A 23,925-nucleotide genomic window follows, 5' to 3' on the forward strand; every position below is an offset into this window, starting at 1 on the left:
ATTTATTTTTTTAATAGGGGATTCTCATGTTGCAAGGACATCACAGATTACTGAATAATTTATTTAATGGTAGATTATATGGGCTTTACTCTTTGCCAGTGAGTGCATACGCAAATGTCTAAAGGAGATAAGGTAAGCAAAAACCAGAAGTCAACTGTTTACTTTTTTATTAGATATGTATAACTATTATAGCCATGTATACCTATTTTACTTAGTATTCTCTTGGCTGCAAAGGTCATATATACAATAGAGGCGTTGCTTTATTATTGACAGTTAGCTAATTCATAACAATGTATTCAACACACAGCACCGAGAAATACAGAATAGAGTAATAAATGACCTTGTCTACACTGGGTGATTTTAACAAACAGTGGTGATATATAGGGATATGTTTGTTTTCTGTGGAAATATAAGGAAACGACAGGGAGCGAAATTCAATAAAACAGTGTTAGATTTGAAAAATGGAGAAAAGGAAAAAAAAGATTTGGATGGGTATTTTTTTCTGAACCTCGGTTATCTTTTCAATGATTTGGAGTGGGAAAACAATCACTTCTAAGCTTACAGATCTTAGATGGCTTGCCTGTAACTGTATACAGTTCTCAGGTGAGCAGAGGTAACTAATTTTCTGTCAAATGCTATTTTGATGGAGATAAAATTTATTTTAAAAGAAAATTTAAATGTGACAGGGGAAAGATGGCAAAAGACCTGAACAGGCACATGATATAAGAAGAAATTCATGTGGCCAATAATTGGTAAAAGGGGCTTCATTTCACTAGTAATCAGGGACATGCAAATTACCCCTAATGAGATCTCACTACATGCCCACCTGACCAGTTAGCATTTCAAAGTTTGACGACAACGAGCGCTAATGTGGATGGAGAAGAATGAGAACTACCGTGGGTGGGAGTTTCTTCCCCCCACTTTATTCTGCCAACGCCCCCCCTCTCCGGTTCAAGTTCAAGCCGTTGTCTCTCAGTCTAGCTGTGTAGGACCCAGCTCCCTGGCCCATGTGGTGTTATGAGCCTTGAGCTCCCCCCGCAGCTGAGGCAGTTGTCGGCCGCTCACAGCAGCTCACAGCAGCTCTCTCCGACTGCCAGCCACTCGTAATGGCTGCTGGTCACTCACGCTGGCCACTGGCCACTCCTGGCAACACACGGTAGCCCATGGCAGCCCACTGCAGCCCACGGCAGCCCACTGCAGCTCACGCCGATCTCCGACTGCTCATGGCAGCCCGGTTCCAGGGAGAGCCGTTGTTCACAATCTTAGCTGTAGAGGGTGCAGCTCACTGGCCCATGTGGGAATTGAACCAGTGACCTCGGTGTTAGGAGAACGGCCCTCCTATACCACCTGAGCCACCGGGCTGGCATGCAGGTGGGAGTTTCAATTGAAGCAACGGTTTTGGAAAATAGTTGCCGTTATCTATGAATGGAGGTTGAAGATTCACATACCCTATTCACAGTAGAAGAATTGTCACGGCAGGGAAGTTCCCGAGAGGTATATCCTGTGGGCCAGGATCTACATAAGAACTTGTATAGTTCTTATAGAAGCATTGTTCCTAAGAGTCCTGAGTGGAAACACCCCAAATGTCCACACAGCATAGAAATGCTACGTAAGACATAGAGCCACTTGCAACAGCAGAGGGATCAATTTCACAAACATGGTGCTGAGCCAAAGGAGCAAGACACAAAGTCAGAGGAAGGGTCCATTCATAGAAAGCTCATAAACGGGCAACACTGAACCCTGTTGTTTAGAGATGGTGAAACGTAAAGAAGAGCATGGAAATCGTTATAAGAAATGTCAGGATGGTGGCTGCTCCTCTTAGAGGAAAGGAAGGGTTGTGAATAAGAAGAATACTCTGATACTTTTGTGTGCTGGAAATGTATTTCTTGATCTGGCTGTGGTTTCATGCGTTTTCACTCTATAATTATTCACTAAACTGGACGTTGATGGTTAATTCACTTTGACGTATGTATGTTATCTTTTATATGAGCATGAGTAGAATGCATTCTAACCATTCTATTCACTACTAGAAGTCTCTTTAAAAAAGAAACTCCCCAGTTCAATTTAGTACCTTTAAGAAATGAACTGTAAGTATGCAGTTCAGTTGAATGAACATTTAGAACAATAAGCCAAGTCTACGCACAGTTCCACATCAGAAGTCTATCACATTATGCTGGAAAGACAGCCCAGAGGAGAGGAGAGGAAAGAGTGCTGCCTACCTGGGCCGAGGCCCCGGGGCAGCCAGCCCCAACCTGGGTGGTTCTCTGGGCCTTGTTCCTTGTCTGTAAAGAGGATCAGACTAGATCAGAACTCCTCTGAGAGTCTCCTAGTATATTTTGGGAGTTCTCTGTGGGAACTTCGAACAATTTTTTCACAAGACATTCTTTCAATTTTGACGAATCTCAAGAATCTGAGCAGCTCTATGTCCCCCTTAGAGCTCACAGTGCCAGCGTCGCTGTGTGTTTATGATCAGGTTGGGGCCACTTGTGCAATTTTCCTTGTCTCACGCCAGTGAGAAGAAAACACAGGTGACCTTAATGAGTCAAGTCTGTTTGCCAAGTGGCCTCCTGGAAGGTTCCCAGCCAGAGTTTTCACAGGAGTTTGAAGAGACAATGTCGTGGGAGATTTGAGTCATGGCTCAAAGAAGTGACTAGGCACCCAAGAGACAAAGCGAGGGTGATTTACTCCACAAAATCACACTATTTGTCTCATTCAGTTAATGTTCTTCAGTTTTGCTGGTTTTGTATTTGGTTTGTCAAAGTCATGCAAATCTGTGGGATGTGTGCCCAGTTTCATGTTTGTACACATTCAATTAACAATCTTATAAAAGTAATTTACATCAGCATTGGAAATCCTCAAAAACTTTTTCTTGGGAAGGCACTACACGTCATTCTAATTTGATCCACACTGAACCCATGACCTCCTGTGACCCTCCCGTGATTCCACTACCATTTTGGAAGTCAAGCAACTTCCACAGCAAGTGGCAGCAGGTATGCTTGGTGCTGCCTGGACTCCACACCCTTTTGTCTGTAGCAGTGACTCTCAGCTGCAGGTGATTTTGCCTCTAGGGGACACTTGATTGTGTCAGGAGACATGTTCTCTTGTCATGACTAGAGGTAGGGGCTGGTCAGGAGAGGCCAGGGACGCTGCTAGCAGCCTACAATTCTCACAGGTTTCCTCAACAAAGGACTATCCAAGCCATAAAGCCGGTAGAGCCCAGGCTGCGAGAGCTGGTTCTCTCTAGAGCGTTAACTTCCATAAGAGGCAAATCTTCTCTGGGTCTGTTCCCAGTTAATCAGGGTCAGGCAGGAGTTTTCTTTTATAACTTACCTTTCTTGGCACCTGTTTCCTTCCACACAGCAGAGACAGACAAGCAAGCAAAAGCCATCCCTCAGGGGTGAGGTCAGGGGCATGCCTGGCTTGATTTAGGCGTGGAGGTTGGGAAGGGTCAGCCGTTTCCGCCATTTTTGAGCCAATCTTCTTCTTGGTCCTCCTCTGTCAGGTGCTGTTCCGCCATCCACGCAGAATGCCTTTGCTGTGCAGGCACCCGATGCCTGATGATTGTAGCTTAGCCCTGGAGGGAATGTGCTCCAAAAAGATTCCCAGAGGAGTCAAGATCTCTCCCAGAATATCTGAACAGAAATGTTAGTGATAGCTTCAGATTAGAGTGGCTTCAGACATCTGGGGAGTCTGAATCCATCTCCAAGGTTGACTGAAGGGCCCACGTAATTGTGTTTGTTGACATGCCCATAACGGCTGCTGAGGAATGTCTGTTCCCTCGCAATCTGTCCCCACATAATTCTGTATTTGTTCACATAGATCCTGTTGTATGCTCCTGGTTCGTATGTCATCTCTCTCATCAGATTTACCTCCTTGTGAATAGAGCCATCCATGTCTTTTGTTGTCCCTGGTACATGGCCCAGTGTGCTCAGCACAGTGGCCTGCTCCGTGGGCAGTCAGCGCTGTCTGCGGGCTGTGGAAAAACACCATGTGCAAAAGAGGCCAGGTGGGATTATGGGTAACAGTTTCCTAAAGATTCCCGCCATCCTCTCAGCCACTCCTCTTGCTCACCTGTTATTCTAATGACCATAATCCAGTCACAACCAGCCTCTTGGCTTTGGAAACAATGGATTCTATAGCTTTCTCTTAACAAGAGAACAGCCCTTAATCTCCAGAACCAACAAAGGGAGTGTGCTCTCACTGACATGGCAGGCTGTGTGAGTAAGAGATGGGGTGGGGTTCTGAGCACCCCTCAATCTCCACCTCACCTCGCCGCCCCCCTACCACACTCACACAGGGTCACGGAGACCATCCCTGACGACCACTGATACAAGGCAGCTGACTGGATGCCGCAAACCCAGCTTCAAACCACCACCCTTTCCTCCCCCACCCTCTGACTAATGTGCAGTCTTTCAAAGACACAGAGAGGGCACCATGCCTTTGGCACAACACGGGTGCCCCTGGCGTATGGCCAATAGGGCCCTGTTTCCTGTACTTGAGGGCTCTGTTTAGATCTCACAGCTGAGAGGAGGCTGGCGCTGCTGGGGCGCTGACAAGATGAAGGTGTGCAGGCATCTCCGTTCAGCACACGCAGCCCACAAACTTCCTCTCTGTTTGGGTGCTGTGGTTGACACGCCTCCGCCTCCTTTGGCCTTTGAGGTGGCGACCCTCCTCCAGGTGCCTGGGTTCTGCACACCTGGGGACCTGCATGGCTCAATGCAGCTCCCTGCAAAAGGATGCAAATGGTGGCTGAGGAAGAAAGGCACGCTGAAGGCCAGAGGAGCTGAGCACTGGGTGTAAGGAGTGAGGCCTGACCACAGAAAGGAAAGCCCGTCATGGGGTCAAAGATCACCAGGGAGCACAGCAAGTGAGGGTGTAGGACACAGGTCAGTGGGAACAGTTCTGGCCCAATCCATGAGCAATACCAGGCAGGGCCTCTTCTAAGGGACCTGGTGATATTTTAGGTGTAGGGCGGAGGAAAGAGGGAGAAGGGCGTGAGAGCATCGAGATGACTGGAACGGGCAAGACTCCACAATACTTCAGGCCCATTTTGGCCAGGTTTAAAATCTATGATGTTCAGACTTGGTTCAGGGGAAACGAAGGAGTAGTTGTGATTTTCCCCTGACTTCACCCCAACGCAGTGATGACCTGGGGCCCAATCTCTGACTCTGAAAGGCAAGCCAGACTCCATCCTGACCAAAGCATCGACCAGCCCCAGTTCCGTGGTGGGGAGTAGCTCAATGTGGTCCCTCCACCTGCTGTGAGCCAGGACCTAACTTTAGCTTCCGATGAGAATATGCAAAGTGGGGAGCCAGCTGCCTGGTCAGCCTCACCCAGGGCCACTTCCGTTTTACGTCCTGCACCTGCGGGAATTTGCATTTCTCAGAGCTTACTGGCCAGTTTTGAGGCTAAGACCATCCTAGATTCACACAGGACTCCTTCTTCCCTTGGCGGCGGTCAGCTCCTTCCTCCCCTGTGCCCCCGGAAGCAAGCTGCACTTTCTGCACTTCTGCTCTGGTGGGTAGGCCCCATGGAGAGAAGGGGCCTCATGGAGGAGACCTGTGTTATGAGTTATAAGTGGGGTGAAGGACAGTTAGCGCTGACTCGCTCCTGTGAGATGGGAAATGATCGTGCAGTCAGTTCTGGAGCCCACGGTCCAGTTTGCAGACAATCCAGGCTCCTATTTCGCCTTCCCGTGGCTGCAGCCTTTTGTACTTGTCATGGTCAGTTAGTTCACTAAACAGAGGCTGGACAAAGAAAACGAAAGGAGAAAAATGAGGAAATTAATAGCTCTGGTAAAAGATCTGGTGGGGAAGTTAAAATCAATCAACCAACTGAGATTTCAATTTTCCCGTCCATTTTCCAGCCCCTTCCTGGTGCAGAGCCAGGGCTCAGAATTAAATGCTGGGTGTAGGCACAGAACACATTTTACACCCATTTGCCTATGAATTCTCTGGTCTTCAGCTTGCAAGCTGGTGCCCAAGGGTCAGGATGCTCCTCTGGGACCCCTCCCATCAGGTGACACCACTCACCTGCCCGCAGGCCACTGGAAAGGGCGCCCTGCCTGTGAAGACTGTGGGGTAGGAGCTACAGGGAGCATGTGCAATGTCTTCTTGCCACTGTGGAAAGACACAGAGACGGGTCGTGGGAGTGGAGAGAGTGGAAAAGACCAAATGTCTCTTCCTATGTCAAGCTCTGGGGGAACACCAGTGTCCTGAGGGCTGGCCCCCAGGATGACCACGTTTTATAGGAACATCAAAGAACAGATGCGAGCCGTGGGAAGAGGCCAAACAGTGAAAGCCTCAAGTGCCCCTCTGGCCAGAAGAATTGATCTTGCTGCCAAGAATCTCAGGGCTAGAAGTCTCTGCTGGTGGCCTCTCTCCTTTCACCTTATTTATTCTTGCTCTCCACTGGACTATGTCACTCAAAAGGAAATGCAAAGGTGGGCTGTGCAATTTCAGAAAGAGTCCCTCTGGCTCCACCAAATTCAAGTGGGTTATGAACCTGTAGGAAACGTCAAAACAGGGGCATAAGTAAATGTCCTCTGAGTGAGCAACTGCTAAGTTAAGCTCTGTTAGTCAGTGGGAGGTGAGACAGAATTATTGTCCCCATTTGAAACCCAGTTTCTACCCTGCCCATAATGGGTCATCCAAACCACTGGCCCTTTGGGAGAGCCAACTCGCTCTCTCTTAAGGGGTGACCGTTGATATCATGGCCCCAAAACCGCTCTATTCGTACAAATCACACTAATACTGGATAAGTTCCTACTCAGAAAACAAATCCTATCCAATTTAATATAATACCCACACCCATATACTTTGGTACAGTTGGTGACTCTCCGGGGATGTGCAGCTACAACTCACATCACCCAAGACAGTTGCAAAACCCACCCTGAGCATCATGCAATAGACAGTATGCCTTAGCAGTGTGGGCAGCTGAGACTAGTGTGGGTTCCATAGCTTACTAAACTGCCCTCCAAATCCAGTCCACTATTTAAGTCAGCCCATGTCTTTGAGGACGTGATGAATCCCACTGATAAACCACTGTTCCCACCAGCACCACCACCTGCGTTCCGAAGCTCTCTGGCTATGGGGGTGTGAGGCCTGGAGCGATGTGTGGTCACTGCCTCAGACTGCTTCCAGCATGTTGTGTGGTGCTGCAGCTAACAGACTGAGGACAGGAGAACCACCAGAAATAATGGTTTCTCTGCTATAACTCCTAGAGAAGGAGAGGAAATGACCTTATCATTCTCGGCTAAAGTGGCTTTCCCAGACAGTCATAAATCTAAGTGACAAAATCAGCTGGCACATACAGAGCACCTGCTACAGAAGACACTGTGACCCGGGTGAGTGCACCTGAGGACAGCAGGTTTGGGTCTCCTGGTGTGGGGGATGGAGACACAGAAGTGGGTCTGTCTGTCTGTCATAAGAAAGTGCAAAGGACGATCCAAGAATAACAACACGGAGATGGCGAGAACCCAAAGAGTTCTACCTTCAAAATGACTACTTCTTTTTGGAAAGCATACAAGAAAGTAGATCACACTGTTTGGGTCCCAAGTGGTGTGTGTGGCTTTGTCATCTAGCCCAGCAATGTAGAGCAGACATGGGACTACGCAAGTGTGGAGAAGCCAAGGAAACGAACATTCTCCTTTGTATGGCGTCCTACAGCTGTTCTTACCCACAACCACCTCTGAAGTAGACAAGGATTATTATCTTCACTTCACAGATGAAAGAAACGGAGTCTGAGAGAGGTTAAATGACTTATCAGAAGCCGTAGTCGTTCTGAGCAGCAGAGCCTGGATTAGGACCCGGCGGTTCTAACCTTCAATTCAGGGCTCTTCCAGCTATGGCAGTGGTTTTTAAACTGTGTCCAAACAAAACATCCCAGAGAGCAAGAGGATCCCGCATTCCCCAACTCCCACTCAGTTGGGAGCAGCTCCAGTTTCATTTGCCTTATCTATTGGTGTTCCATTCAAGATTCCATTTGGAAAAGAAGGGGGGGGGGTAACATAGGTTGGGAGGTCACTGCACTCTGCCACGATCCCTTCTGGGGGCGGTCCAGCCGCAGGACAAGGAATCCACTTGGAACACGTGCAAGGAAAGGAGGGGTAGACGTACCAACTCCATAGACAAACTCCCAGCACACGCATGTTCTGCATATCAGGTCTTCTATTAGGGAGGGAAAGAAAGAGCGGAGGCCTGTCAATCTGGGGAAGTACCTCTGGCCTTGACATCATGGGGTGCTGCCTGGTCAGCTTTGTGGATCTTGTCCAGACAGATCTAAAGCCCTCAGCAGACTGAGTGGCAAACTTCCCAGCTTAGTCAGCTGGTGCAGCCCAATGCCTGGTAAGTAATGCTTCCAGGGTCCTCCAGGCCCAGCCTCCAGGGAAGTGTGTGCTCACCCCAAGGGTCGGCTGATGCTGGGGCATGAGGCCACTCAGGGTGTCACCTCCACCCGCCTGAGCCCTGAGACCTCCGAATAGTTTGTCCCTTCCCTCCGAGCACTTCTTTCAAATAGCTCTGTCTGCTCTCCGGCTGCGGTTCTGATCTTTCTAGGCCCCTGCATTACACCTGCTGGTTTCAGCTTCTCTAAACAGGGACTGTTTAGAAACAGGTTCCTGCGCTCCCCAGGGACCCAGCTGGCACACTTTCTGGCTTAGCCAGAGCCTGCTGAAGCTGTGTGGAGAACAGCAGATCCTTTCGAGTTGGGTTTTGACCCTTTAACCTGGACTATTAAACAGCTCTCTGTTGATCACTGCGGTTGATGCGCCTAAATATGTACATCCTTTTGTTCAGATTTTACGAAACACCTACAGCTTGGTGTTGTCGTTTGTTTTCACACCTCTCTCCTGAAACTGTGCGTGACAAAGAAACCAGACAGACCTGGGTGCGCATTCCAGCTTCACACTTACTAACTGTATGATCTTGGACAAGCTACTCAACCTTTCTGATCTTCCTTCTCCTCATGAGACTAGTCACTGTACAGAATTGAGGGTTTTGTTGCTGTTTTTTAACAAAGAATCAGTGAGATAAAGAATCCCATACAGTGCTTGACACAGACTTACATTTCCATAGATGCTAGTTTCTCCTTCGTCCTTAAGAATTAAGAACCCAACTTACCTGTATTTGTTTCCCCATAATCTAGTCCAGTGGCTGGCACATAATATACTCAGTAAATGTTTGTTGACAGTGTAAATGAATAAGAAGTGAATCAAGAATGCATCTGTGAAACTGATGGGACAGGCTACAGGAAGAGTTGCCAAAACTTGTTGAGTCCCATAAGACAGAACACAGTATGAGAATTTGAGAAGTGAGAAATGTATCCTAGAGAGGTAATAACTACTCCAAAATGTACATACCAAGATGTTCATTGTTGTGCTGTTTATAATAGTGAAACTTTTGAAATAACCTAAATGCCCTAAAAGGGGACTGGGTACATTAATAGTGATTTTATGTAATACAATACTATGTAGCCATTTTTAAAATGTAGATTTAGAATTAATGTTCTATAAAAATACTCCAAACATATTTTTAGGTGAAATGGTATGTTATAAAATTGCGCTCTTTTAAAATTATCTCTCTTTCAAATGAAAGAAATGCTTGGAAGAATATTAAAAGATAATGGTTTATGTCTGGATGGTAGAATCATAGTAACTTTTATTTTATATATTATACTTTTCAATACTGTGTGAATGTTTTTATGAGTATCTTCTCATAATCAGGACAATTTTTTGTCTTTTTAACAAAACACTATATTGTTATATAGTATAACAATCAGTGGTTTTGTTGTTAGTTTTTTGTTTTGTTTTTTTGGGGGGATGTAAATGCCAAAAGTCACTTTAAATTCATTTAGACTCAAAGGGAAATGTATTTGGAAGGCTACTAGAACTGCAGGAAGGCGTGACTGTGCCCCGGGAACAGCTGGAAATGGATCCAGCATACGGCATCCCTGGGTGTTGGTATCATTCCTTCTAAAGCAGGCTTGCTTCCTATATGGCAGGAAACCCCACCATGAAGAGATCTGACCTGCTAGTCTCCACCACAGAGAGAGAGTGAGCACCGTGTTCTGTGGTCCCTAGGTCATAAATCCCAAAGGTATGGTGCGATCGGCCCCCTTGGTCAGATGCCTGTTCCTTGCCAGCCGCTGTGCCCAGCGTGTGGCGGGGCTTGTAACTGGCTCAGCTCGTGGTGCAGTCTCACCCTTAGGAACATCAGTGTGGCCCAGGAGGCAGGGTCCTGTAAGAGAGTTTAATTAATGGGTTGAGAAATGGTTGCCCCCTTCCCCCGCGCTCTTCTGCTGTGAACTGATTATTTCCTTGGAGGTGGGGAAGAGAGGCTAGGAAATTCTAAGTGTGCTGGCTTAATCGTGTTTTCAGAGGAGGGCAGAGGAAGGCTGGAGGTAGAGGGGTGGCCAGGACTGGCTTGACAGTTGTCAGTATCGGAAGCAGTGCGTGAGCTGCCCTGACATGGCCCTGTAGTGTTGCAAAGACTCACCTCAGTCCTCAGAGAGCATATGGCTCCACCCAAGGGCTTGATGCCGGTTGCACAGAGGCAGAAGCTTTTGTTGTCATCTTTCCCTCACGTCTCTTCCTGGGCACCTCCTATCACTTCCATATAAGCAAGGAGCAATAGGTCTCCTAAAGAATTATTATAGAATAAGATGGATTTTCTTAGAGTGTCTTGTATGAAACAAGCAGAGCCCAAGAAAACATTCAGTGGATTCTCTCTGTGACTCCCTGCTTCCTTTACTTACTTAGGGGATGGTCCCTTAATTTCTTTCCAAAACAGACTGATTATGTCTAGAAAATGCACACTTTTAAATACAGTCGGGCCTCATGATTCCATAGCTCACTGTTACAATTCAATGTGGAATAGTTATGTTGGAATGGGATCGCTGCACTGTGAACCCCTGATGGTCAAAAGCTGTACCTTAGTCATCTCTGCGCCCCAGCTCCTAGTGCAGTACTGCTGGTCCATGGTAGGTACTGAGAGGTTAGCGTACAGTAGTACCCCCTTATCATGGGGGATACATTCTAAGACCTCCAGTAAATGCCTGAAACTGTGATAGTACTGAACCCTCTATGTACTATGCTTTTTCCTATACATACACGCCTATGATGAAGTTTAATTTATACATTAGGCACAGAAAGAGACTAACAACAATAACTAAAAATAGAACAATTCTAATCATATACCATAATAAAAGTAATGTGAATGGCTTTGGGCCATTATTAAGTAAAATAAGGGTGACTTGAGCACCAGAGCTGTGATACCATGAGCGTCAATCTGATAACCGAGACAGCTACTAAGTGACTAACGGGCAGGTAGTGTAGGCAGCATCGTAGGAGACGATGAATAAAGGGGTGGTTCGTATCCCAGGCAAGATGGAGCAGGTGGTGCGAGACTTCATTACGCTACTCAGAATGGTGCATAATTTAAATCTTATGAATTATTTGTTATGAATTATATTCCAATTAATATTTTGAGACCGCGGTTGACCACAGTAACGGAAACCATGGAAAGCAAAACTGTGGATAAGGGGGGACTACTGCCCTCAGTCTTGTGATTCATTCTTAACATATTTGTGTTTTTTTGGGTTTCTGTTAGTATTTTTGTTTTTTTCTTCCTCCCTACCTTTTTTCTATTAAGGATGCCACACCTTTCCCCAAATCTTCTGGTTTCTACAATAAATTATTTCAGTGGCATGTTCTTCCTCTGAGTGTTTGCGATGATATTCCCTTTATCTTGTTCTATAGCATTTCCCCACATAATTCATTTTTCACCTCTTTACTCATCCTTGACCAAGGTAAAGTCTATCCTCTGACCAAAAGAGAGGTTATTTGGGCTGCCGTGGATTTGGGCTCATTGTCCACTTGAGAACTGGCTAAATCCTCTTCTTAGTTCTATACTTGGGGGTTTGTTCATGGGTACAACTCCCAGCCCACTATAGGCAATTGTCCTGTTCTTTTCCTTTTTTTTTTTTTTTGAGATTTTTATTAAAATATAGCTAACATACAATATTATATTAGTTTTAGTTTTAGGGGTACATCATAGTTATTCAACATTTATATACCTTAAAAAGTGATCACCATGATAAGTCTAGCAACCATTTGACACAATACCATGCTATCATAATATTATTGATATATTCCCTACAGTATATAGTATATAGTATAGTATATAGTATATACTGTATAGTATATAGTGTATAGTACATCCCCATGATGTATTTGTTTTATACCCAAAAATTTAAACCTCTTATTCTCCTTCAATTTTCCCCCTTTTTAAATTTTTCAATTACAGTTGACATTCAATAGTATATTAATTTCAGGTATATAGCGTAGTGGTTAGACATTTATATAATTTAAGAAGCGACCCCATTGACTAGTCTAGTACCCACCTGGTACTATACACAGTTGTTACCATATTATTGACTATATTCCCTGTGCTTTACTTTACATCCCTATGGCTATTTTGTAACTACCAATTTGTACTTTTTAATGCCTTCACTTTTTTCACCCTGCCCACAACCCCTCCTATCTATCACCTCGATAAATCTAGTACCCATCTGACACCATACATAGTTCTTACAATATTATTGACTATATTCCTTATGCTGTACCCTACATCCCCATGACTACTGTGTAATAACCAATTTGTACTTCTTAATCCCTTCCCTATTTTTATCCACTCCCACAATCCCCCTCTCATCTGGCAACCATCAAAATGTTCTCTGTATCTCTGAGTGTTTTTGTTTTGTTTATTTTATTGTTTAGATTCCACACATCAGCAAAATCACATTGCTTCTGCTTTTCTCTGTCTAACATACAACACTCAGCACAATTCCCTCCAGGTCCATCCATGTTGCTGCACATGGCAAGAACCCATTCCCTTTCATGGCCAAGTAATATTCCATTGTATATATGTACCACCTCCTCTTTGTCCAGTCATCCATTGCCAGACACTGAGGCTGCCTCCACATCTTGGCCATTGTAAACAGTGCTGCAATGAACATATGGATGCACAGGTCCCCTCAAAGAAGTGTTTTGGGTTTCTTTGGATAAATACCCAGAAATGGGATTACTGGGTCCTTCTTTGTCTCTTGTTATAGCCTTTGTTTTAAAGTCTGTTTTGTCTGATGTAAGTACTGCTACTTCAGCTTTTTTCCCCCATTTTCATGAAATATCTTTTCTAATCACTATATTTTCAGTTTGTGTATGTCTTTCAATCTGCAGTGAGTCTCTTGTAGGCAGCATATATAAGGGTCTTGTTTTCTTACCCATTGAGCCGCACTATCTTTTAACTGGAACATTTAATCCATTTACATTTAAAGTAATTGTTGGTAGATATGCAGTTATTGACATTTTATTATTCATATCTTTTTATCTTTCTTTTTCATCTTTAGTCCCTCTAAGATTCCTTGTAATACTGGTTTGGTGTTGGTGAACTCCTTCAGCTTTTCTTGTCTGGGAAGCTCTTTATCTCTCCTTCAAGTCTAAATGATATCTTTGATGGTTAATCTTGGTTGTAGATGCTTGCTTTTCAGCACTTTGAATACTTCCTGCCAGTCCCTTCTGGCCTGCAAAATTTCTGTTGAGAAATCAGCTGATAGTCTTACGAGAGCCCCCTTATAGGTAACTAACTGCTTTTTTCTTGATGCTTTTAAGATTCTTTCTTTATCTTTAACCTTTGTCATTTTAATTATGATGTGTCTTGGTGTGGGCCTCTTTGGGTTCATCTTGTTTTGGATTCTGCACTTCTGGGCTTCTGTATTTATTTCCTTCACCAGGTTAGGGAAGTTTTCTGTCATTATTTCTTCAAATAGGTTTGTAATTCCTTGCTTTCTTTGTTCTCCTTCTGATACCCTTATGATGAGAATGTTGGTACACTCGATGTCCTACAGGCCTCTTAAACTAGCCTCATTTTTTTTTTGGGGGGGGGGATTCTTTTTTCTGTTTGCTGTTCTGTTGGGTGTTTTCTGCTACCTTATCTTCTAAATTGCTGATTTGATCCTTTACTTTATCTAATCTACTGTTGATTCCCTCTAAAGTATTCTTAAGTTCAGTTATTGTATTCTTTATTTCTGACTGGTTCTGTTTTAAGTTTTCTATCTTCATTTTTATGTTTCTTATCTTTTTGTTGAAGTTCTCCCTGAGATCATTGAGCGTCTTTATAACTAGTGTTTTGAACTCTGAGTCTGCTAGATTGCTTGTCTCCATTCTGTTTAGTTCTTTTTCTGGAGCTTTGTTCTGTTCTTTCATTTGGGACATGTTTCTTTGTCTCCCCATTTTGGCTGCCTCCCTGTGTTTGTTTCTATGTATTAGACCGGGCTGCTTTGCCTCCTGGTCTTAGTAGAGTGGCCTATGTAGTAGGTGTTCTGTGGGGCTCAGTGGCACAGTCGTCCTGATCTCCTGAGCCAGGTGTGTCCCTTGTGTGGGTTGTATGTGCCCTTCTATTGTAGTTGAGCTTTGGTTGCTCTTTGCATGTCAGTGGGAGAGACTGACCATCAGGCTGATTCGATGTGAGGACTGGCTGTGACTACAATGGAGGAGCTGTAGTGCAGGGGCTGATCCTACAGAGCAGGATTTGCTTTAGCAGGGCTCTGGTTCCTACTCAGTCTACTCTTTGGTAGTGTCATCATTGGAGGCAGCTGGGTGATGCTCCAGCTTGGTCCAAAGCTGGCCTCTGGGCATGTCAGTTCCCAGGGCCTCCTGGGACAGGCCCTGCCTCTGGCTAAGTTAAGCCACAGCCTGTACCCTGCCCGGGGCCACGTGGCATGAACCACAAAGCAATCCACAGATGGCCACCATCTGCACTGGGCTTGGAGGTGCTGCAAGAGGCCCAGCCATGAACAAACATCTCCTTGGCTAGTGCCAGGCTTAGGGCTGCTCAGTAAGAAGTACAGGGCACTCTGAAGACACGTGCTGCTTGTTTTGGTTTTCTGAACCTTTGAGAGTTTTTAGGAAAGTCAACAACATGAGCCAAGATAGGTTGTTTGTACAGAAAAGCCATTGGAAGTGGCTTGGGTGTGCCAGAAAGTTGGGTGGGGCAGGGTCTCTGGGAAACACCAGGGGTGGGGCGAATGAAGGGTGTTAGCCATGTTGATGGAAACTCAGATATGACAGGGACCTGCGTCTGCACACCAGGAGTGGGGAGGGCTCAACAAAGAAGCAATGACTTCTGCTAACTCCTATGTCTGTGAGAAAGCTGCCCCTCCAGCTCTCACCCTGATGTGAGATAACTCAGTTCCTCCCTGTATGTCCCTGGCGCCTTTTGAGCTGCTGTCCCAGTGCTGGAGTTCAGAGCATGTGAGTCCATCAGGAAATAAGTCCATGCATGAGCTCTTTAAGAGGAACACCTAGGAGTGCAGTCACTCTTGTCTCACTCAGCCACAATCTCTGCTGATTTTCTTTAACTTTTTAAAGTTAAATTTATTGGGGCGACAATGGTTAGTAAAATTACATAGGTTTCAAGTATGCATTTCTATAATACATCATCTATATATCACATTGTGTGCTCACCACCCAGATTCAGTTCTCCTTCCATCACCATGTATTTGACCCCCTTTACCCTGTTCTACCATCCCCCCTCCTCCCTAGGGTTTTCACAGCCAGAAGTTATGGGGACTTTCTTCCCAGCACTGGAACCCTGAGCTGGGGAGCCTGGTGTGGGTCTGGGACCCTTCGCTGAGATCTCTCTCCCAATTTTTAATGGTCACATGTGGGTGTGGGGCCAGCCCTTTCCACATCTCTGCCCCTCCTACCAGTCTTGAGGTTGCTTCTTCTGTATGTTCTTAGTTGTAGGGCTTCAGTCCCACAATTGTCTTGTTCTTGCAATGGATTTAATCCAGCCTCCCATTAAACACATTGCCCTGGCAGATCTGCTTGTCCTTAGCCTATTTTCCCCCCAAACAATATAGCATAGATGAAATTATGTTTCTAAGATGTACAAAAGGATTTTAGGATGGCATCATTTACCTGTAGTTACATGTCTCATCCCTTAAGAGCCACTGCATTGAGAGCATATTGTAGCGTGTTTTCTTTACACTAATACATAATAATCATTGAGCACTGAGGGAAGCAAAAAGAGTGTCTTTCCTTTTCTATTTAATAAAAAGAGCTCTGGAATGAAAACTCCACCAAAAACCGTGACAAGTCTGGCAACATGTATTCCCATTTCCATGGCTATGTACCATTATGATGCATTATTTATCTTACTTTTCAATATGAAATTGCTTTTGTTTTGTTTTGTTGGTTGCAAGTAAAGGGATATGCATCAACAGTGGCTGAAATGATAAGGACATTTGTTTTTATTAAGCAAGAAGTCCAGAGGTATGGTCTCAGGGATAGTCTGACAGCTCAACTGTGTGATCAGGGCTCAGGCTCTTTCCCTCTTTCTCTCTGAGTTACTAGACATATTGCTTTTCATCACCATGTTTATTGCTTCATGAACTAACTTAATGTAACTACCTCAGTTCCAGGCATTACATCTATATTCCAGATAGGAAAAAGGGGGGAAGGGATGGCAGCAAGCTTTCCTTCAAGTTTGCCCTTTCTATCAGAAAAGCAAAACATTTCCTGGAAAACTTCCAGCCAACTTTCATTTTATGTCTCATTGGTCCCAGCTGGTAACATTTCACTTCTAGCAGCAAGGAGGATGGGAAATTTTACAGAGGGGAATAGTATAACCGTGACTGCACTGAATTTATCAATCTTAATTCATTTGCAGAGTCAAGGTACATTGCTGTCACCACCATAGACCTCCACCACCATCCAAACAAAATTAGTATTGTGTTAGCAATGACTGATGCCTGCCAAGGACAACCTTGGTGGCATTATTTTTAGCTGTGGTGATGGTAGCTCTAGAAATGACCAGTGCTTTCCTAAGATAAAGGTACTTTGAGTACTTCTATAATGAAATGACGTATGGTTTTGATCACTGATAATGATATGGAATCAATGGAAGTGAATATTACCTAATACAACATGCTTAAATAATGACAGCCTGGCTGATTGAACTTGAGAAAATTACAGAGAAATCAAATCAAATTATATTTTTATGACATTCCTCTCCAAAAGCAAATAATGCCTGAATCCAATATATAAGGAATTATAGATACCATTTGCATTGCTTGTTCAAATTTCTCCAAGCAAGTAAATTCTGAGAATCACATACTTCAGAGAGCCCTTTCTAGTCTACATTTCTGCTCAATTCGAAGTGAAAGTTATTCTTGGGTTGTGGCTTCCTCCACCCGAGCCCAGGCTGCAGAGGCCCATTGTTTACTCGTCTTTCTCCCCATCTCATTACTGTCTCTCAAGCTCATCCCTAAGTACAGTTAATTTTAGTATAAGACGTCTTCTGTTAGCGCTCACAATGTGAAAGGTAGGAAGTTGAGGTGACCGAGCTCCCAGATTGCCTAGGAACTGAGGCTTTCTTAGGAAGCAGGACTTTCAGTGCTAAAACCGGGACAGTCCTAGGTAAACCAACATGGTTGGTCACTCCAAGGGATATCACCAACATTGAAGCGGGTGAGGGAGAGGAGGTTAGGAAGGAAGGAAGGAAGGCGAGGAGGGAGGACCTGAGAAGTCATGACCATTCACCCCAACTCTACATTTTATGGCTTTTCTTCTATCTCAATAACTGGGGTTTCTGCCCTTCAGCCACCAGTGATACTTGAACTCATCATTTCTTCAGCTTCTTTCCTCTTCCCACCTATACCTCATTGCCCATTTTCCAACTTCCGGTTCTATCTCACTGTAAGTATTTCCCCCAGTTCCTAATCCTGTTCACCAGATTCAAAGGCACTGTAAGTGAATTCTTTGAAGCCCCCTCTGCTCCAACACATAGCAATGATATCTCACATATCAAAGAGGATTTTAAAAGTCGCAGCCACACTCAGAAAGGAGATACATAGGTCCATGGTCCTAGGACAGAATCAAGATGTGAAATGATGAGTAGAGGCTGCTCTGAGGGCCTGGATCTGGAAGTAACTGGTAGGCGCTGTGAGTTTGGCTTCTGCAGATAAAAGTACAGCACAGGGGGAAATACTCTGTGCGAGGCTCACGACCACAGGCCAGGGCAGGGCTGGAAGATCTGCTGCCCACCCCTGGCTGGGGTTTGGCTTAGAGCCTCGAGAAAGAGATGCATACAAAGAGAAAAAGAAAGGCAGCGAAAACCCTCCCACGTATGATGATCCTGTAAACCCAACTTTAAAATGCACAAAGAAATCTTATACCAGGAAAGATACCCAGTAACGTCAATAATTAGAATGTGAGTTTTTCCAGGGAAAAAAAAAGAAACCCAAAGTAATAAAAAATTCTGAAAAAGACTTGAAGATACGTACATTTAGAACCCTTGAAGAGATAAATGATGGCATTACATCCTTAAAAAAGATACATGACTCTGATGCCATTAAAACAGGCAGAAATGAAATAAGCACAAGTGGATATAAAATTAGAAATTATGAAGAAAATATAACCATTAAAAAAAAAAGCTCAGTAAGATAGAGTCCAAACTAAATGTAGTTGAAGAGAGAATTAATGAGTTGGAATTGGGAGGAATTCACCCATAAGGTAACAGCTTCAAAGGAGTCATAAAAATAAGGTAGAAAATGAATGGGACTGTGGTTATGAGTAGGGGGCTGAGAAAAGCCTCATCAAACAAGACATTTAAGCAGTGACCTGATCAAGTAAGGATGTGAGTGATGTAAAGATAAATAAAAATAAATGAAATAAATCCATAAAACACAGTGATAATAATACCTATTCTCCAAGTTGCTGTGACGATTAAATTAAATATAAAAGCACCAAGCCTGGTGCCTGATGCATAATTAATAACAAATGTTAAGAAGCTCTGCTTCCCTTCCTAAGAACCAAGTTAATAAAATATAATTTAGCGTTCTACCTCCATATTGAGGAGGCTTTGACCACCTCTGCTAAAGCCCACCGTTATTCCAAGGGGACTTGAATTGGCTGACAATCTTTAAATCTAAGAATGGTGGATTTGTGACCAAGTGGCTGGAATGTTGTCAGCTGTCCATATGCCTGTTTTCTTCCGCAGCTTCTCTCCCTGGAGAACAAGCTCCATTTTTTCCCTCTAGCATTAACTGAACAAGCTAGTCATGTCCAAACTATAGAGATGACATTTTAATATATCTAGACAGCCTGGCTAGTAGTTTCATTGCACATCCCAAAATTTGATCAGTGAGGCTCTAAGCATTTCTCCCGTTATGTGTTGTCTGGAGCCTCGAAAGAACTCCTGGCAGAGGTCACAGAAGGGGAAGAGACAAAGCCACCCTCTTTCTGAGCGTGGAGCCTTTTCAACACATAGGCCCCTGATGGAAACATTTCCTAATGAAAGGAACAAAATAAGCCTGGCTCACAGTGAACAGCAACAGAATGTTCCATTGGACAGAGAGCAGCTTCTTGGGACGTGGGAATTTGTGAGACTGGATTGCATTCAAAGAAAATGTCCCCAGAGTGACAGAGAGCTAGTCCTGGGGGCTCAGCAACATTCCACGCTTTAAATGGGGGAGGGGTTCCCCCCACCAATGCCCAGGGGTGGGGGCTGGGTATCCTAGAAACGGAACTAGGCTGGGATGTGAGACTTGGATGATCAAGAGCTTCTCCTCCCTGAGCGAGGCTGATAAGGGCTGTGATGAGCCAGGAAGGAGCAGCTGGAGCTGCAGAGTGTGTGTTTGTTTTCTTTAACGAGAAGAGAGAAATCACGTTCCACCCTCTCTGAGTCCTTGGTCAGGATAAGGCTGTTTTAAGAAGGAAAGGAGGAAGAAGAAGACATCCCCTCTTGCTGCGGCTAGGATTGGCGTTTGCACTCGGCTGCCATGGGCAAGGCTAACACACTGGTACTGATCCAGGGAGTGTCCTCAGCTTCTCCGTCCTGCGCTCACGGCCACAAGTCCCACACAAGCAAGTCCATACAAAATAAGTCTTCCCCTTGTTTACCTTGATTTTTCCCCCCAAAACTGCACATCTCATCAAGTAGGAATTATTTAAAAGAAAACAATAAACTGAGCGTTTCAACTTTGGCTCAGGTGGAGGTAACATGGATGCTTGGAATGGGAGCAAATAACAAGAAACGCAGGGAAAAACAGGAGGTTATTTCCCCCCCACTTTCCATGGTGCATATATCATGTCTTCTGAAAAAGAAGAAAAATACCTTCAGTTCGTATCACATTGAAAACAAAACAAAATGAAAAAACAGATGTTTGGGATGAGGTTAGAGAGAAAAATTTGCACACCCGCCAAGTGAGTGTGATGTTACGTGACCATGTGTGCTGTTTCATTGTCTTGGATGTCTTTAGTGTGCTGTCCATCTCACACACACGTGCGGCTTGAAATACATCTTTAATAAGATTTCAGTCCTTATGGTAGGCAAGTAGGAGAGATGTGAAATGGATGAAACTTCAACTTGAGAGTGGGGCACTGTTGAGTTATCAATATTTATTAGACAGAGTCCCTGCATTGCAGTAGGCTCCTTACGTGTCTGTTGGTTAAATGAAAGCCGGGCACCATAACAGCAAGTGGGAGTAGATTGGATTTCTTTCCTTGGGGACAGTCACTTTGCTGGTGCCCCTAAATCATGCCATATAACCAGTCCCCTACCCACAGAGACTGCCATAGGGGATATGTTTGAGTAATAAAATAAATTACAGTTTCACAGCTAAATCCTTTTTAAATCCAGTTCCTCATGCTGATTAAAAATACCGTATTGATTAACGTTTTTTCATTATACTTCAGTACATATGGCTATTTTAATAATTTCATCTACTTTTTAAAGTTAACTGCCTTTCCTCATGCGATCCTCCCCAAACCATAACCCCTTGTAACAGCCAGGAGAACACTCTGGGGACAGACGTGACTACGACAGCTCAGTTAAAGGCCTTCCAGGCCACCCCTCTCGTAGCCTCTCTTCCTGTGCGTCAGCCATAACCAAAAGGGGCTTTGTTACAGACCTAGAACTCAAGCAGCGCATCCATGATTCCCAGAGAAGGAGAAACGTGGAAAACAAGGGCCCAGGAAGGAGATCACCTGGTCAATATTACAGAGCCATATAGCAGTAAAGCCAAACTAGAAACTAAAATTCCGTGGTTCTGAGCGATCTTCGTAAGAAGCCCATTTTCCAATTACATTAGAATATACCAAACAGCTATGTGTGGGGATTTGTTCTGTGTAGTGCAGGTTAAGTGCAATCAAATAAGGCGCCCATTAAAAAACTCAACGTAGACCAGAAGCAAGTAATCCAATTTATCTATTGAGTTTAACTAGGAATATTCGTTTGAATAGCTAATAATTTGACACTTGCTAGAAAAATTACTGTGCCTCTTGTTGGATGAGACTCAGAAATCATCCTCAGTAGCCCCCACTCCGTGTCTCCTGATGAAATCTACAGTGAGTTTAGCAGCTGCTCTGTTATTATAATTCGGCTACTTTATTTCTATTTTAAATAGGACAGATTACTTTTGACCAAACTAGCATCTCTGGATATAATCTACACTGTATGACCTCTTTCAGTTAATGAGAAATGCTTCTCTCTGTTCATTTTATGTTTGTGCAAAGCTAATTAATCTTGACCAATATCATTATGCTAATTATATAAGTGCAGTTGGCTCTTTCAGACAATTTCTATTATGAGAGCTCTTGAAAGCACAACACAGAAAAAAGAATAAAATGGAGCAGGCATGTAATTAGGGAGATCATGAAAATCCTTTCCCAGGTATCAAAACTATATTTGAAGTATAGGAATTTAGATCTTTGTATAATGATACCTGTATCCTCTTGTGAGCCAAGTTGAATCTCAGATGCCTACAGGGGCCAGGAAGATAAGGTAAATGAGTAAAACAGACAGGGTTCAAGTGCTTGTGCCCATGTCATGTGAGTGAGGACCTTGCAGGCCTGGAGCCAGAGGGCGCTGGCTCCATCTGAAGGAGGCTGCCTGCCCCCACGCCATGATACCATAAGGGAATGAGCCTCCAAATGGCCAGAGAAGCCAGAAAAATTTGGCCTTGAGTAAAGTATCCTGAGTTTTAATTGGCTCTAAATTTTGTTTTTTAATTTTAAATATTGAGCTGATCACATCAAATTTATAGGAGGGCAGGATCCAGCTGGCTGCCATTTTGTGACCCCTGCTGCATTCCTCCCAAAGATCATTTCAATAAGAGGCTTAGACATGGCCTGTAAATTGGCTGGAGCACCCACCAGGTGGCGGGGAGTTGTTGATGGTCTCACCTGCTTGCTGACCTCTTCAGAGTCTAAGATTTCTGTGGATTTGTCTGGAATCGTAAAGAACAGCTGCCCTCTTGGTCCCACTCACCACAGCTCCCTAAATCTTAACGCAGCCGGACACCGAGGAGACCTGCTCCCTCTTTTTCTGTCGTTATTAGACACAGATATCCCAGGAGACAAGGGAAGCACACAGTCCAGCACACCACAACCCACCACCGCCCCTGCCTGGCGCCCCACCCTTACCCCAAGGGCCACTGGGGAGCCAGTCTGTGGAGCATGAAAGGCAAACAGCCCGGCCCTGCTTCCTCCTTTCTCTGAGTGTGAGGGCACTTGGTATGAGGGGGAAGTGGCTGAGAATGAAGGACGTCCATGCATGGGGTTGGTTCCTGCTGTGACTGGGAGCACACAGGCATCCTGGGCAGACAGCTGGCTTAGGCTCAAGGCCTAGTATCGAGTATCAGGAAGGTCCCCTGGGTGCTGGTAGCTGGGTTCACGGCCTGAGTTCCTGACCCCCTGCCTGGCCTTGCCCTTTTCGTGCCAGTAGGTGTCCTGCCTCCCAAGCTCCGAGCTCCTCCTCCCCTCAGTGTGGCTTTGACCCTTACACCATCGCTCCCACTGCAGTGCACAACTCTGGCTGGTCTCTTACCCACAAACACTCCGTCTGTCTTCACCTCCAGCTGGCGCAGACTCCCCTGGTCCAGCTTCCCCCAGACTCACCCCACCCCATCCTCTCCATCCTTTGTCCTGCGCTGCTAGGACTGCCCTGCCCCTCAGACCCACCTCCTTTCCTCTCCTCAGAAGGCCTGGGGTTGACAGCAGCACACAACGTACACCTAGGATTTGAGGAGGATGGGGATGGGAGAGACTGCTCCTCGTTTCCACTAAAAGTTAACAGGACAAGTTACCTCTGAATTGTAGAAGGAGAGAAAGGCTGTAAAATATGCGAATCTATTATCCAGGGAGATTTGGGAATTTCAAGGTTTGAGTAGAAGAGAAAGGTCAGTGCCTGGAATGGGGTTTAGCTGGGATGGGGGAGCCCTGCCCAGGTCCACGGGCGGGATAGAATGGCTTTAAGACGAGCCCTCCAGACTCTGCCCTGTCCTCTTTCCTGCCGGCTGGAACTGAAGATATCCTATTAGGAAAAAGTACTTGTTTCCATTTAAAGGGGCATTTGAATGAGGCCACGTTAGGCACATTTTTATAATGCCAGTGCAGAAGGGGGTTGTAACTTGATGCGATAGCCCAGCCTGCGAATTCAGAGGCCTGGCTCCTGGTTCTCTGGAGCTCAGGCAGAGCACCAACCTCTCCAGATCTCCGTCAGCTCCCTGAGATTACAGAGGTTGGATCGGATGAAGTATTAGTTAACTAAGGTGATGTGACAAATTAACCCAAACCTTAGCAGCTTGCAGCACAAACTTATTGTCTCACAGATTCTGTGGGTCAGGTGTCCAGGCAGTACGTAGCCATGTCCTCTGACTCAGGGTTTGTCAGAGGCTGCTGTTAAGGTGTCAGCTGGGGCTGCAACCATCTTAGGGTTCAACATGGGGAGGCCCTGCTTTCTAGCTCACTCAAGTGGTTGTTGTTAGGGTTTAGTCCCTCTTTGAATCCCAGAATAAGAGTCTCGGGTAGCACAAAAGCCTGGGTTCCTCACTGGCTGTTGGCTGGAGGCCTCCCTCACATTGGAG

The 23,925-nt window shown here is 45.0% G+C and overlaps 1 long non-coding RNA gene across 5 annotated transcripts; it reads right to left on the minus strand.

Annotated features, from left to right (window-relative positions):
- Positions 1 to 150: 150 nt before the first annotated feature.
- LOC141569341 (uncharacterized) lies at positions 151 to 22,407 on the minus strand. Of its 5 annotated transcripts, XR_016022735.1 has the most exons (5): positions 10,494 to 11,078; positions 8,402 to 10,235; positions 8,118 to 8,168; positions 6,033 to 6,504; positions 151 to 5,747 (listed from the first exon to the last, which is right to left on the minus strand). It is a non-coding gene; the product is annotated as an uncharacterized LOC141569341 (long non-coding RNA). The 5 variants fall into 5 exon arrangements; XR_016022732.1 differs by adding an exon at positions 22,244 to 22,407 and having other exon boundaries at positions 6,033 to 10,235; positions 10,494 to 10,636; XR_016022733.1 differs by having other exon boundaries at positions 6,033 to 8,168.
- Between the last annotated feature and the right edge of the window lie 1,518 nt (positions 22,408 to 23,925).

This window comes from Rhinolophus sinicus, chromosome 11 (assembly GCF_057876585.1).
Source record: "Rhinolophus sinicus isolate RSI-liver-muscle chromosome 11, RSI-T2T, whole genome shotgun sequence".
Lineage (NCBI taxonomy): Eukaryota > Metazoa > Chordata > Mammalia > Chiroptera > Rhinolophidae > Rhinolophus > Rhinolophus sinicus.